The sequence below is a fragment of the Triturus cristatus genome, chromosome 7, assembly GCF_964204655.1.
Source record: "Triturus cristatus chromosome 7, aTriCri1.1, whole genome shotgun sequence".
NCBI classification, from domain to species: Eukaryota; Metazoa; Chordata; class Amphibia; order Caudata; family Salamandridae; genus Triturus; species Triturus cristatus.
The window spans coordinates 1,383,146,947-1,383,161,285 of record NC_140590.1 but is presented as its reverse complement, the minus strand read 5'-3'; the positions used below and the strand labels follow the sequence as shown (position 1 = coordinate 1,383,161,285).

Below are 14,339 nucleotides of genomic sequence, written 5' to 3'. Positions count from 1 at the left end.
AGACTTTGAGACCAAATATTGTCTTTCCCATGTCATAAAGTTTGTGATGTCCATAAATGGACTCACTTAGCAAAGGAGGGAAGGGGCAAAGAAAATAGGGATCTTGAGGAAACAATACGTTTTTCTAGAAATATTTTTTTTGTGCACCTCTTTATGGCTCCTCAAGTGAGTTATTTTTAGGGATACGATGGAAAATAATAAAAAATCGAGGTACTTTACATTTTTAGGTCTCGCCTGAGCCAGCGCATGCGTTGCTCTGGCGAGACATATAATGAGTGGGCTTTCAAAAGTCCGACCACAGCTTTTGGGGTGTCATAGAGTGTGCGGTTACGCGCACAATGATGAGCTGAGGCGCCATCTGCTTTCCTCTCCCATCATGGTGCGCGCACATCACACACCACTCACCAGACCTGACGCTGCAGCTGCTTTCACTTTTGCTGCTGCGCACACACATGCACTACTTTGCGTGCTTTTTTTCCCCTTTTCTTCTAGCACGTGCGTTCCCCCACCCCCGGGCTTGTTGTTCGTCCTCACACACTGTATTGTCTGTCTTGTTCAGTCTGCCTTACATTGCAAGGTGTGCCTTTTGACAAGGTTTCTTCCATTTCATAGCAGCCGCTTAATGGATATTGCCGCAACTGGCATCGTTGGAGTTGTTAGTTCTCGTCAACCAGCAGTGGGTTACATTTGAAAATGCGATACATGTAATGTAGCTGCTATAACAAGCAGGGAATTTAGCACACTTTAGTGGCCTAAGTCCTCTTCTACCTTCCCACTGTCCATTTTTGTGAATCCGCGTTTCATTTTCCCATGAAAGGTTGGGAACGGCAATCAATCTCAGCTATTCGAAAACTTGGGAAGAGGCGCACACTCTCTGAAATCGCATCCTCAACGAGGAGCAGCGTAGGAAACCAGTTTGCGATTTTTCGATGAATTGCTGTAATCGGGCCTCACCACATTTAATCTAAACTTTGTTCTGTGATCTACTATTTAGGTCTCGCTGAGCCAGCGCATGCGCTGCTCCGAGACATTTAATATTGGGGGTTTTCAAAGTGCTGCCTGGTGGCCTAGCACTTCTGTTCACGCGAGCGTGCGCATCACTAGCGTGTTTTTTTATTTTTTATTTACATTACTGAAGCTTCCCACGTCGCGCGGCCAATGCTTGTTGGTGTTTTTGTTAGGTACGTGTTTTGTCGCTCTAGTGTGGGACGTGCAGATAAAAGGGTATTTTTTCATGTTATGTTTTCAGTATAAAATCAAGTCTTGGAAGTCATAAACGTTGTGTGTTTGAACTTCAGGGCAGGAAGTTCATTGTCTTTTAGAAAGTGTAGTATTTGAGGCGAGGATGTGTTTAGCACAGATGTGAATGCTGATGAGGTACACAGTGCTCTTGCAAAGAGTTCTAGATTACAGATTTTTAGAATCCCCACATGAAGAACAATAGGATGCTCATGCGGCTACAATGGCTTTTTGCAGGGGATCATTCTGTTGTTTACTTCCCATCCTTTGCTTTTGTTGCAGATTGTTGTGTCTCTTTTTACAGCCACGCTATTTGTAATAAGAGATCAGTTGTAATGTAGGGGGTGTCATTGGTAGGGTGTTAATTTGGTGTTCTTTCAAGTAGTAGGTTTTGAAAGTGAGTGCTAGCTTAGTTTCTGAGGAATTCGTGTTTTTTATTTTATTTGGTTGCCGAATGTTTCTCGCTAGAGAACAGATCTGCCATTTAATATATTGTTGGGTCCAGTTAGACATATTTTGTGTTTTCAGTTGTTTTTCGAGGTTGAGCCTCGTAATAAGCACATTGTTTCTTTCTGAGCCATATGGCTGGGCTTGCTGCAGGAAGTTTATTGCGTGTTTTGGGATGGTGGGGCGATGGAAACTGCTGATCTGGTGTTCCTTAATCATATCCGTTGCATTTTACAAGAGGTACTTTTGCAGGTCACACTTTATTTTCTTATCTTTATCAGATTTCATACTTTATTTGTATTGTCAGAGTAAGATGAGGAAAGATGACACTTGGCAGACCCTTTCATCAGTCGGAAAAACGTGTTTAGCTGTGCATTTATGTTGACTGTGAGTATGCTGGCGTGTGGCACTGCCAATAGGTTTCGCCTTTGGGACCTTATAAGTGTTTAGATATCCAGCACAATATCCTTGGTGCAACAACATCAAGTGTTGCATGGCTAAACACTTATAAGGTCCCAAAGGTGAGACCTATTGGCTAAGCCAATGCTTGTTTTTAAATGTGAGAGAGGTCTTCCTTTTGATTATTTTACTTGTACAAATGTTTTCTGCTGTTGTCATTCGTGGCTTTTCCAGCTTTACCAAATCACTGTGTCACTCTCTGACGTAGTTGTCTTACAAAACAAAAATCTGGATAACTGACAAATAGGATATGACCCCCATAACGAGAACCACTGTTATAAAGTAGTTACTTGTTTAGTAAAAAAAAATAAACATTCAGAACGATAATAGGTGTGTCTTTTGAATATTGTTTGTATTGTAGCATTTGTATAGCAGTTTCTTCCCACAAGGATAGCAGCAAGCTGCACTGTGTAGAATGTCTGGTTGGAAGAGTTTTGCTTATGAGCCTTTGTGGGAAGTCTTTTCATATCTCACATGATGGCTATCAAGAGGCAATTCTCGTTTATGGGATGTCAAGCAGTATCGCTGGGTCGCCAGCATATACTCTATTTGCTAGTATCTTTATCAGTCCTGGCTACGTGTGAAAAGGCAGTTGGTTTGTCGATAAGGTAGCGGACATTTTAGCGGTGAGAAAACAACGTTCTTTTCTTCCTTCACGTGTTTGCGGCATCAGCCCCGGGAACTCTCTGCAAACCACCATGAGGGCACCGCTGCTTTTCTTCCACCTTTCTGCAGGGTTTTCTCCTTTTCTGGCTGAAGCTGAGTTTGGGCCTAACACATCTAAGGTTAAGAAAATTAAAGGGCCCAAAATAAGAGGAGGACAATGTCCTGGTGCTCACCAGCGAGAACTTTGGAAGGGCCTTTTAAAGAATAAAAGTATCTGCTGGTTACGTTCTGTAAGTAATACTTTTTGGCGTCTACGACACAGCACTAGCAAAAACGCCTTGTTATTTATTAAGCAATGTATGTACAATGATTTTTATAGCGCTTACACGCATCCTTCTGCCCACTTCACAGCGCTACATTACGTAACTGCTTGTGAGAAAGTTACTACTTCATAGTCGAGCAACAGGTTATAATGTATATCCTTGTGTGATATGGGGAGGATCTAGTTTCTCTCATGGATGGATTTTTTTTGGGGGGGTTGTGGTGGTGAGGGAGGGGCTTGAGGCCTAATTAACAGGGGAATCAAATACTGCCAATTCTACGGAAGGAAGCGCAAGTGAATTATGCACAAAGTAGAAATTACTCGACTGTCTACAGAAAAACACACAAGCCTTTTATTCTTGCTTGAATTTGATATGAAAACATGTAAATCATAAACTAAAGGAATGTAAACTACACAGCAGCTGTGTTATATTTCATTTAGAATTCTCTAAGAATGTACTTTATCTGCATTTCACAATATTGTGGGTAATTACATACATTGCTATTATGAGCTCGGGGTCTGGGGCGAGGGGCAAAGGAAAATGCCCTCTTTAAGTTAAATATACATTATGATGCATACATCAGGGGGCTGGGAAAGAGAAGCACAGAGAGTGGTGGCCAATGAATGACTGTTGACTTGCCTTTGAAGCGGAAGTGAAGGAAGGCTACACGTGCAAGAGAAAAACAAGCATTGGCATAGCCAATAGGTCCCACCTTTGGGACCTTATAAGTATTTAGTTATGCAGCACAATATCCTTACTGCAACAACATTAACTGTTGCATGGCTAAAAACTTATAAGATCCCAAAAGCGAGACCTATTGGCTATGCCAATGCTTGTTGATATGTAGACATCAAGTCTGTCCTACTGCCAAACCTGAACGTTGCACAGAACTGCTTCAAATTTCCAAGAATGTTCAGTTAAAGTAGTTTATAGTCGTTCAGGTTTCCGCATTGACTCTAGATTTGGAAACAAGGTACTCCTTTTTGGAGAGGTTGCCATATTGTCCCTCAAGGAGTTGCATCGTTCACAAAGCCTACTCACTTTCTTTGGTATGGAGATCTCTGTGAATAACATACATTTTTCAGTGGATCCCTTCGAGTTTAGTTATTGTTGGAATTTAAATTTGCAAAACGGTTCGGTCAGCCAAAATTGTTGTGCCCACCTCATCCTGATGATACATTGTAGGTACGTGATACATTGAGGCCAGTGCAGCACATTTTAGCCTGGCCTTCACAGGAGCTCTCCTTGTAATGTATGGGTCACAGGTTTTTAAAAGTGCAATTGTAATTCTTTATTGTTGTTATATTGTGCAGTGTATCAACATATAAATATTGTTGGGAGGGAAAAGTCCTTTGCATGGTGGTGGATGTGCACCTTGCCGCAGAGTGCACCAACTGTAAGGATGTCTGGGTTCCTTATGCTTATTTTCTTTGTCATAGGCAAACAGAGATCATGTGTGTGCTTCATGACGTAGGCCTGTCTCAGACTGTGGTTTTGTTGGACAGGGAGGGGGCGCCCAAAGGCCTACCCTCAGACCTACCCTCATACTGTGGAAAGACGTCTTACTTTACTTGGAGTTAGGCAGCATACATACGTGTAGTGATCATTAGGAGTCACCAGGGTCTGCTCTTGGCGAGTTAGGTCCCCCTCCAACGTGTGGCAAATGTTGACTGTGGCAGCCTAACACTCTCCCCGTACTTCCACTTTCATGGCATCCTATTCGGAAGCCCTGCTACCTGTGCTTCCTCAATGATGATCAAAGTATTGTGTAAGGGTCAGTTAGTGTGTCCGAATTCATCCTCCATAGCGGTATCTTTGGTGGCTGACGTTCCAGGGAATACGTTAACAGGAGCGGAGAATGGTCGGATATATATCTAGCCAAGTAATAGATGTCCAGCATCCTATATGCACTGGCAGTTGGGACAACAAAATTGTCTATACGGCTATAGGTGTCCACCGCTGATGTATAGCAAAAATAAGCAAGAGTGTTTGGGTGTCCCAAGCGCCAAATGTCCACCAGGCCCAAGGACCCCAGTGCTTGCGTGAACCTCAGTGGACATGCTGGGCTTAGTTACCCAGTCAGGGAGGTAATTTATCAAGCTTCTTTTTCACGTGTGGAGAGTGAGAGAAAGAATCTAACAGTTGCGTTCTCCCAATACAACTTTTTTTCACTAAGGACAACTGTAGTCTGAGACTGTATTCCCCATCCGGGGGTACAGTTTTATCGCGATGGTCCTACTGTATTAGCGTCAGTTGGAATATCAAAGATATTGACGGAAACGCCTCACTCACATAATAGTGACATGCTTCATCATCGGCGTTACCTCCACACCCAGATAAGGTGATACTATCTGGGCGGACTCAACCATAGATATACCGGGAGTTCTGATAAGTAGGTCACTGGTTTATGAGGCGAACCAGATTTTTTTGGTGTATTCGTTAAAAATATCTACAAGTGTACCTCCTCTTGATCCTTTATTCTGAGGCACTTGTGATATAGATAAAAGCCTAATATTGGGGTTTTTTTTTAACCTTCTTGTGTTCAATTATACCCTCTGTTCAATGCCAACATGTTTCGGCCCTCCCTAAATAGCCCAGTCGGGTCTGGGGCCTTCGTCAGGGCGTGGTGTTAATAAAGCCTACTTATGAGTCCTAATTTGGGCTTATTACATGTGTTCCATGCACACCAAATGTGAGGCCTAATGCACTCACCTGTATGTCTTTTGTTCGAACTCCAGTAGTATTTCTATAAGGAGTAAAAAAGATCTCTTTAAAATACACTCGCATCTCTAGTTCAAGTATATCATGACTACTGTGCAACTATAGTGCTCATAGGTTTTTCAATGATATCGAGTGATTTGGTGCCAACTGACTAAGTGCTCACTAATCAATTGTATGTGAGACTATTTGTTCGTGTTGCATATTTTTATGCCATCTCCATTACATTTGCAACCTCAAAAAAGACTTCCACCGCCTTAAGCCATGCTCTAATCCATATTTGTGATGTTTGCAGAAAAACACGGAGTTCTTCTTAGTTTATAGGGGACATATCCATTGTTCACCTATGGGTTCCGCACAATCTGTGTGTAAATCAACTCATCCGAGTTTCAGGTGTGCTCACACGTGCTCAACTTTTGTGTGGTCTTTGTGTGCTCTTATCCATAGGTTGTAGCCGCGTGTTGAGTGCTCATAACTCTATTTATTGTGTGTCAAGAAAACTAACACTTCAATAGAAATCTAGCATCCTGCTTGGTGCAATGCTCACCTACTGGTGGATGCTAATTAAGCATCATGCAGGCTGGAGTGTGTCAAAGCATAAGGAACCCAGACATCCTTACAGTTGGTGCACTCTGCGGCAAGGTGCACATCCACCACCATGCAAAGGACTTTTCCCTCCCAACAATATTTATATGTTGATACACTGCACAATATAACAACAATAAAGAATTACAATTGCACTTTTAAAAACCTGTGACCCATACATTACAAGGAGAGCTCCTGTGAAGGCCAGGCTAAAATGTGCTGCACTGGCCTCAATGTATCACGTACCTACAATGTATCATCAGGATGAGGTGGGCACAACAATTTTGGCTGACCGAACCGTTTTGCAAATTTAAATTCCAACAGTGAGCACACCTGAAACTCGGATGAGTTGATTTACACACAGATTGTGCGGAACCCATAGGTGAACAATGGATATGTCCCCTATAAACTAAGAAGAACTCCGTGTTTTTCTGCAAACATCACAAATATGGATTAGAGCATGGCTTAAGGCGGTGGAAGTCTTTTTTGAGGTTGCAAATGTAATGGAGATGGCATAAAAATATGCAACACGAACAAATAGTCTCACATACAATTGATTAGTGAGCACTTAGTCAGTTGGCACCAAATCACTCGATATCATTGAAAAACCTATGAGCACTATAGTTGCACAGTAGTCATGATATACTTGAACTAGAGATGCGAGTGTATTTTAAAGAGATCTTTTTTACTCCTTATAGAAATACTACTGGAGTTCGAACAAAAGACATACAGGTGAGTGCATTAGGCCTCACATTTGGTGTGCATGGAACACATGTAATAAGCCCAAATTAGGACTCATAAGTAGGCTTTATTAACACCACGCCCTGACGAAGGCCCCAGACCCGACTGGGCTATTTAGGGAGGGCCGAAACATGTTGGCATTGAACAGAGGGTATAATTGAACACAAGAAGGTTAAAAAAAAACCCCAATATTAGGCTTTTATCTATATCACAAGTGCCTCAGAATAAAGGATCAAGAGGAGGTACACTTGTAGATATTTTTAACGAATACACCAAAAAAATCTGGTTCGCCTCATAAACCAGTGACCTACTTATCAGAACTCCCGGTATATCTATGGTTGAGTCCGCCCAGATAGTATCACCTTATCTGGGTGTGGAGGTAACGCCGATGATGAAGCATGTCACTATTATGTGAGTGAGGCGTTTCCGTCAATATCTTTGATATTCCAACTGACGCTAATACAGTAGGACCATCGCGATAAAACTGTACCCCCGGATGGGGAATACAGTCTCAGACTACAGTTGTCCTTAGTAAAAAAATTTTATCAAGCTTGACAGCAAGAACACAATTACAATCTCCTGCGAGATCACCTTTACCAACACAGGAAACTGGGTAGCTCCCAACATTGAGCCCATAAAAGTGCTGTCATCAATATTTGGGGCATTGACGTTGACAGAACAGATGCCGTGGGCATCAAATGTCTTCCAGGATGACAAACCTCTCCTCCTCATCCACTGTGACCTGAGTGTGAGGCCACACATATGAGGGATCCTTGCGCATACCCAGAATAGGAGGTGGCATAGACCTGTCCACTCCACCTCTTTTTCAAACATTTAAGGCAATCAGCCCACAAGTGGGTTTCTTGGAGAAAGGCCACTGCAACTCCATTCCTTCAACGGAATGCATGCACTGTGTGGCATTTCGCGGAATTGTTCAGACCTTGGACATTCCAGGTCATCATTTTATATTTTGTACCCAACCTGTGACATGTACAAAATTGGAGGTACATATTGACCTCCCACACCCAGCAGTGAGGTTCACAGATCAGCATGTTGCATATATTATCCATGGAAGTTTTCTCCTCAAACATGTGAAACTCAAACAAGTTTATCAAGAAAGTCAGCAAACAATGACAACCCACCCCAGAACCCACCCAAATGCAGAATCCACAATCCCTCCTGGCACAACTCACGATTGAATGTGGGTAAACCCCGCCCCACATGCCCTCCCTGCACACTCAACAGATCACAAGTGCTATAAAAAAAAAAAAAAATGTAAATACAGTTCAGGTCACTAGACCCCCCCCGCCCCCACTCCACAAGTCCAAATTGAGGGTCAGCCAGCTGTGCAGGTGTAGGCCCTAAACAGACCCATCCAAGGAGCAATATAAGACAATATACAACTGGTAACACTGTTCGTACAGCATACTTCAGAAACCCAAACTCGCTATTAAAACAAGGTAAGGGGAGAGAAGGAAACAGCAAAACTGGTATGTTCAGTTACATATTTTTCCGGCGATACTGTGCATTACATGTGACCCTCATACAATTCCAAGACATTTCCACCAGTTAAACAGAAACAAAGAAAGGGGAGAAAAGAGAGCAGCAGAGTAAACATATCTAGTTGCATAATCTGTAGTTGATACTAGGTATTACTTCGGCCTCTCATATAGTTCCAAAGGGCCCCCAAGCCTCTGACTTTAGAATGCTTTTATTCTAGGTCAAGTCACCCCTCAATAATGTCATCGCTCGGTGTCTCTTGGACTAGGCACAGTGAGGAGAAAGAGTACTAGGTCTTCAGGGGCCGCGGCTCAGCCCGCATAGTACCATCCAGGCATACCAGGATCCTCTCAGTGCGCTCCTCTGTCTCATGTCTGGACTGCCTCGCTGTCGACGAACGGTTCCTGGCAGTTCGGTGCGACCCACGGTGCCTCTGCTCGCACCACCCAGACTCTTTCACATCTTGACGTAGACCTATGGAATCCATCCAGTCCTCCGCCTCCCGAGGTGACTCATAGAAATGTACCTTTCCCTCATATTGGACACGTAGCTTAGCCAGGAACATCAAACTGTATTTGATGCTGTCTCTCATCCATTTCTTGACTTGTCGGAAAGATTTCCTGAGAACCTGTACCTTCAGAGTATAGTCAGGGAAGACTTGTATTGTTTTGTCTCCATAGCATAGGGGGCGGCAGGCTCGAACTTGTTGTAAGATTGCATCGCTATCGCTATAGTTAAACATGCGAGCTATAAGCGTCCTAGGCGGCGCGCCAGAGGCACCAATGCCCCCCTGAGCCTACTCAATTGTAAAAAAAAAAAAAATTGAGAGATGGGTAGGTTTAAGTTCAGTCGTAATCCACTCCTCAAGGAAGAGCTCCGCCGAGGGCCACTCTTCACGTTCCGGTAAGCCAAGGAAGTGCAAGTTGTTTCGCCTGGAACACCCCTTCTCGTCCTCCAGGCGTTCTTCCATGTGCATTGCGCTGCCATTCAGCCACGCAGCCTGCAGATCCCTCACAGCTTGCTGCAGGATAGTCACCTCCCCTCTCCATGCTTGTGACTCGTTCCGCAACCCCACACAGATTTTGGCGCAATGATTGGTGTCTATTGCTGTGGCTCAATGATTGAATTCCATGGCCGTAGCGTCTATCTTAGACTCTAACGCTTCTCTTGACCTCCGTATTGATCTCAGCAGTTCCCTGCATCTATGCCCCAGACTCCGAGCTCGCCTGATCCTCCTGAAGCGCCACCATCGGGACAAGGACAGGTACAGTACATTGCACAATCGTGTTTGTTTGCAACCCTCTTTGGCACCTGCCCTTCGCCATACTTGAGTGCAGGTAGGAGGGCTATGTGGCATCAACTTACCCTGGACAGTATTGGGAGCCAATGCCACCCAGTAAGCCCCAATACATCAAATCCAATCATATGTCACAGGTGCTTGTAAAATAAGGATACTCACAGTTAACCCTCTTATATTAGTTCCAGAAGAGGGCCTGCAGCACAAACCTGGCACCAGCAGGTACAGAGACGGGCAATTAAGGGGCAGAATGCACCATTAGCAGCCACCACAACTTTCCCACCGCAGAGTTCTCCCATACAGCAGCATCAAAAGGTAAAGGAGGGTGGAGTGGCTACAGAGCTACTGAGTTCACTGACCCAGGCACAGCTCGTTTAGATTTTGCGCCCCAAATTACTGGTGCAGACAAGAGGGGTTTTAACAGTGGAAAGGCCAAGGCTGTGCCCACTGCCCCTAATCCACTTGAACAAAGGCGCACTGAGGGACCCCACATCTCCCTCTCTGTTCTCCCGTTGGGCGAAGTCCACTATCAAAAGGACCTGCTGGATTCCTGGGCCCGCAGCCCCAGAGGCCGCTATGGCGCACAACTCACTCTGGAATCAGAACCCTCCTCCACCGCCGGCACAGGCACGCCGGACCCAGGATCCCTCCACACAGGGGCAGACCGCAGCGGCCCAGGACCCAGCGTGTAAGGGGCGGTAGCAAGTCTTCGCCACCGCGCCCATCCCCCCTCACGCACCACGCCGGCCACAGGTAGGCCGCTTCAAGGCTCCCTTACACGTCTCACTGATCCAGTCGGGGTCTCTCCAATCAGCACCTAGGGGCTATACATCGCACCAGGTCCCGGACATTTGGGCCCGCTCCTGTTTTTGGCAGGCGCGCCACCCATTGCTACGGCACTCACATCGCACAGTCGCTGTCTCACTCCATTGGTGGCCCGTGGCCCAGGCTACACAGGAGTGCTGCCACCCACCGAATCTCCCCTCGAGCCACAGGCCCCCATCAGATCATCAGCAACAGAGGGGGATGTCCACACATATGTTGGGGGTCAGTACGGCTCAGCTGCTACAGGATAGTTAAGTAGTGGGCTCTCCCTGATATGAGCTGCAATGAGCCACGTCTAAACTGCCATCTTGCTTGGGCACACCCCCAAAACATCTAGAATTGTAGATTTTCCCTAGAGACAATGTACACCTTGGCAGAGAAAGACAGAAAAGACAAATATTACTGCACAATCATCTACTCCTCAAGTACACACACACATACTGGTTGGATTTGGCCTGAGGGTGATTAAAAGGTTCAAAATGTATATTTTATTAACGAGAGATTTCACAAAGATAAAACGCACTGTTAATAATTCAACAGTCAAAACAGTTAAACAATTACTCGCAGCTCGTGAGCTGTAAAGCCGCGACAAGGCTCCAACCTCTTTACAGGCCATTCACACACCTTTCATACGTGATCCACACAAGGCCATTTACACCACCAGCCGCGGGACCGGCACATTACCACATTCACAAAAAGAGGCAATGTACACCCTGGCAGAAAAAGACAGAAAAGACAATTATTACTAAATAAATATCACACACACACACACACACTAGTTAGATTTGGCACGAGGGTAAGTGATGGTTCAATATATAACATTTTATCGACAAGTAATTTAACAAAAATGAAATGCAGCGTTAATAAGGGAAAGGTAAAAAAAAAATGAACCAGTGACTCAAAGCTCGTGAGCTGTAAAGCTGCGTCAAGTCCACAACCGCTTTACAGTCCATTCACACACAATTCATATTTGACACCCACAAAACAATTCATGCAGCGGGCCCAGTACATTACAACACTCGCATCAACTGACCGCGCCATTTAAGGGCCCCTTCACTTTCATATGCCCACATGCGTGCACAGAACCATATCGGTTGACGCAGTGTGTGGACTGGCGTTTGGCTAGCAGTGTATTTAGTGACCAGCAGCAATTCACTACTTGCACACCGCCAGTCATGCCCCAGTCCACGCACACTGCCAGCCAAGCCCCAGTCCACGTATACTGCCAGCCAATTGCCAGTCCACGCACACCACCAGCCAAGTGCTTGTCCACGCACATCGCCATCACATTTTCTTTTACAAAAAAGAAAACTAACCAATTCTAAGTAGATACAAAACTACAAACCCAAAAGCTCTAACTACAAACCCAAAAGCTCTAACTAAATGCATCACACTAATGCCAACTGTTAAACTGAACAAATAATCTAAAACCATATTGAACAGGCAGTTCACTTTTAAACTCATGGTTGCTCCCAAAAACTCTTTTGCATGTGGTACATTCTAAAACAAGCAGGCACATAGAGCGCAGGTTTAGAAGGACACTCCGGGTAGTACATACGAGTCTACTTCCACGCACCTCTTCTCATACAGACTCTACATCTCTTACTGGGAAAGTCTTATTTGGCCGTGGGAGGAATGTGATCAGCAAAGTGGCGATCTTTCAATATAGCCACATCCTCCACTACTCCAACTCTAGGAACACTTGCCTGTTCCACTACACCAAGGCTATCACAGACTCCTGAAACTTAACAAATGTCATCATTGACTCTGGAGAACATTCCTTAAATACAACAAACACACGTGACACTCGTAGTGATTGAAAATAGGTTACTTAGTAAATATTTTCTTTTTCTTTTTAGTATTCAATTTCTTTTTCAAAATGAACTAATTCATGTTGTCATTTACATGAACATTGCAAACATTTAGCGGACCACACAATAAAATACAACTTATACAAATTTTGTATATACTCAACAAGGACATTACGTTGCAGCGCCGGCTGCACCATGTTTGGGGCAACCCTGGGTTCAGCTCTTCCAATAGGAAGCCTCCAGCACTAGCCTGCAATCCAGATGCCTCTTGCTGCACTATCAACACATCAGTGTCTGCCTCTAAAACAGGCACTTCATCTGCACTGAGTGACTTCATCATCGGATAATTCCTCTCGTACAGAAAATTCACTGCCAGAATCTTCCACTCCCTACTCTGCCTCAGATGCAGAGTCCATGTTGGAATCATGGTCTGCCGAACACTCGAAAAAGCATACCAACAACCCGCTGAGTAATTCTTACTATGGAAAGTAACTTCACAAACAAGTCAACAACAACAACACTGTGTAAAATAAGTAATAAACAAAGGGTGGCTTTGTCACAAAGATCTGTATACTTAAAAACAATACCAGGCCCTTGCCAGAGACAGCTAGACTCACCAGCACCTACTCTGCAGAGACACAGCAAAAACCAACACTATCCCACTAGAAATTTTTTTTGAAAAAAGACTGATAATACAACACAATACACATTGTTCACAAATGCAAAAAGATTTTCACACAACAAAAAAAAACAGTAGCTAAACGTGGGCGGTTGTGAGGAACGAATGGTTCCATCCTCAGCACACACCCACTGTGGCTGGGGACGGAACCGGTTAATGCTTTATGATGTATTTGTGTAATGTTCTTTAATGAGGTGCATTTTGGGACAGCAATAAAAGGTTATGTGCATAATGTTAGCCTTCTTTGTCTTTGTAAAATCAAGATTCTCTTTGTATGTTAATTGTAGAATCGCCAAATCTCTTGTTGCTCAACCCTCTTTCCCTGATTTTAAGTATTTTAAAGCCATTTATAATGCATTCACAAGTAATGTTATTGTATAATTTTAAGTACTTATGTTTTTTGTTGTCAGGTACGGCTTTGGAAAGATGCTGCCTTTTGTGGGCCTCAAAGAATAGCATACATTTGAAAATGTAGATTGAGGAGGGCTTTGGAGCCATTTTGGTAAGTTATTTTAATTTTTTTTATTGCATGTGGGTTGATTTTCCTGTGCTGTGTCTGTTTTTCTGGACCATCCTGTATTGTTTCTCCTTTGAGCTTTGATAGTCGAGCACGCCACTGTAGGTATTCATTGCCAATTTGGATTTGTCATGAGAGCTGTACTTTGATGTCTGGAGTATCCTGAGTGACTTACCAAGATCCTGTTTTTACTCCTAAATTGTTATGAATTGAATTTGTTTCTGTTATGCTGAGTGAATTTTATGTAGGTAACTATCCTAGATTTTTGGGGTTTTAGCACCTTTTCTTGCTGTTTCTTTTCCTCCATCTCTATTCTTCAGGTAGGGTATCTTAAGCAGCAGGGCTGTGGCTTTAATTTGTTCACATAGTGCCTGAGCAGTATTGCATCTACGTCTTGTGCCTGGACAACAGCGATTTGGTACATGCCTGTGCTGCATGTGGTACCCTGTGTACATGGCCCCTTGGTACAAATTAACTGATGTGCAGGCTGAGGACGGATACTCCTTTCTCAAATGATATGTAAGATTTCTTCACACGGAAGGAGAGACCAGATCTATTTAAAGTGTCTCAGCTACTTGGTACGTTTCTGAGC

At 44.0% G+C, this 14,339-nt stretch overlaps 1 protein-coding gene across 2 annotated transcripts in view; it reads left to right on the top strand.

The window, feature by feature from the left end:
• Positions 1-14,339, top strand: part of NCOA6 (nuclear receptor coactivator 6) — a 389,704-nt gene that overhangs the window by 29,408 nt on the left and 345,957 nt on the right. For both annotated transcript variants that reach the window (XM_085619104.1, XM_085619103.1), the window contains exon 2: positions 13,641-13,732. The gene's annotated coding sequence lies outside the window, so the exon portion shown is untranslated. The remainder of the gene's footprint in view (positions 1-13,640; positions 13,733-14,339) is intronic.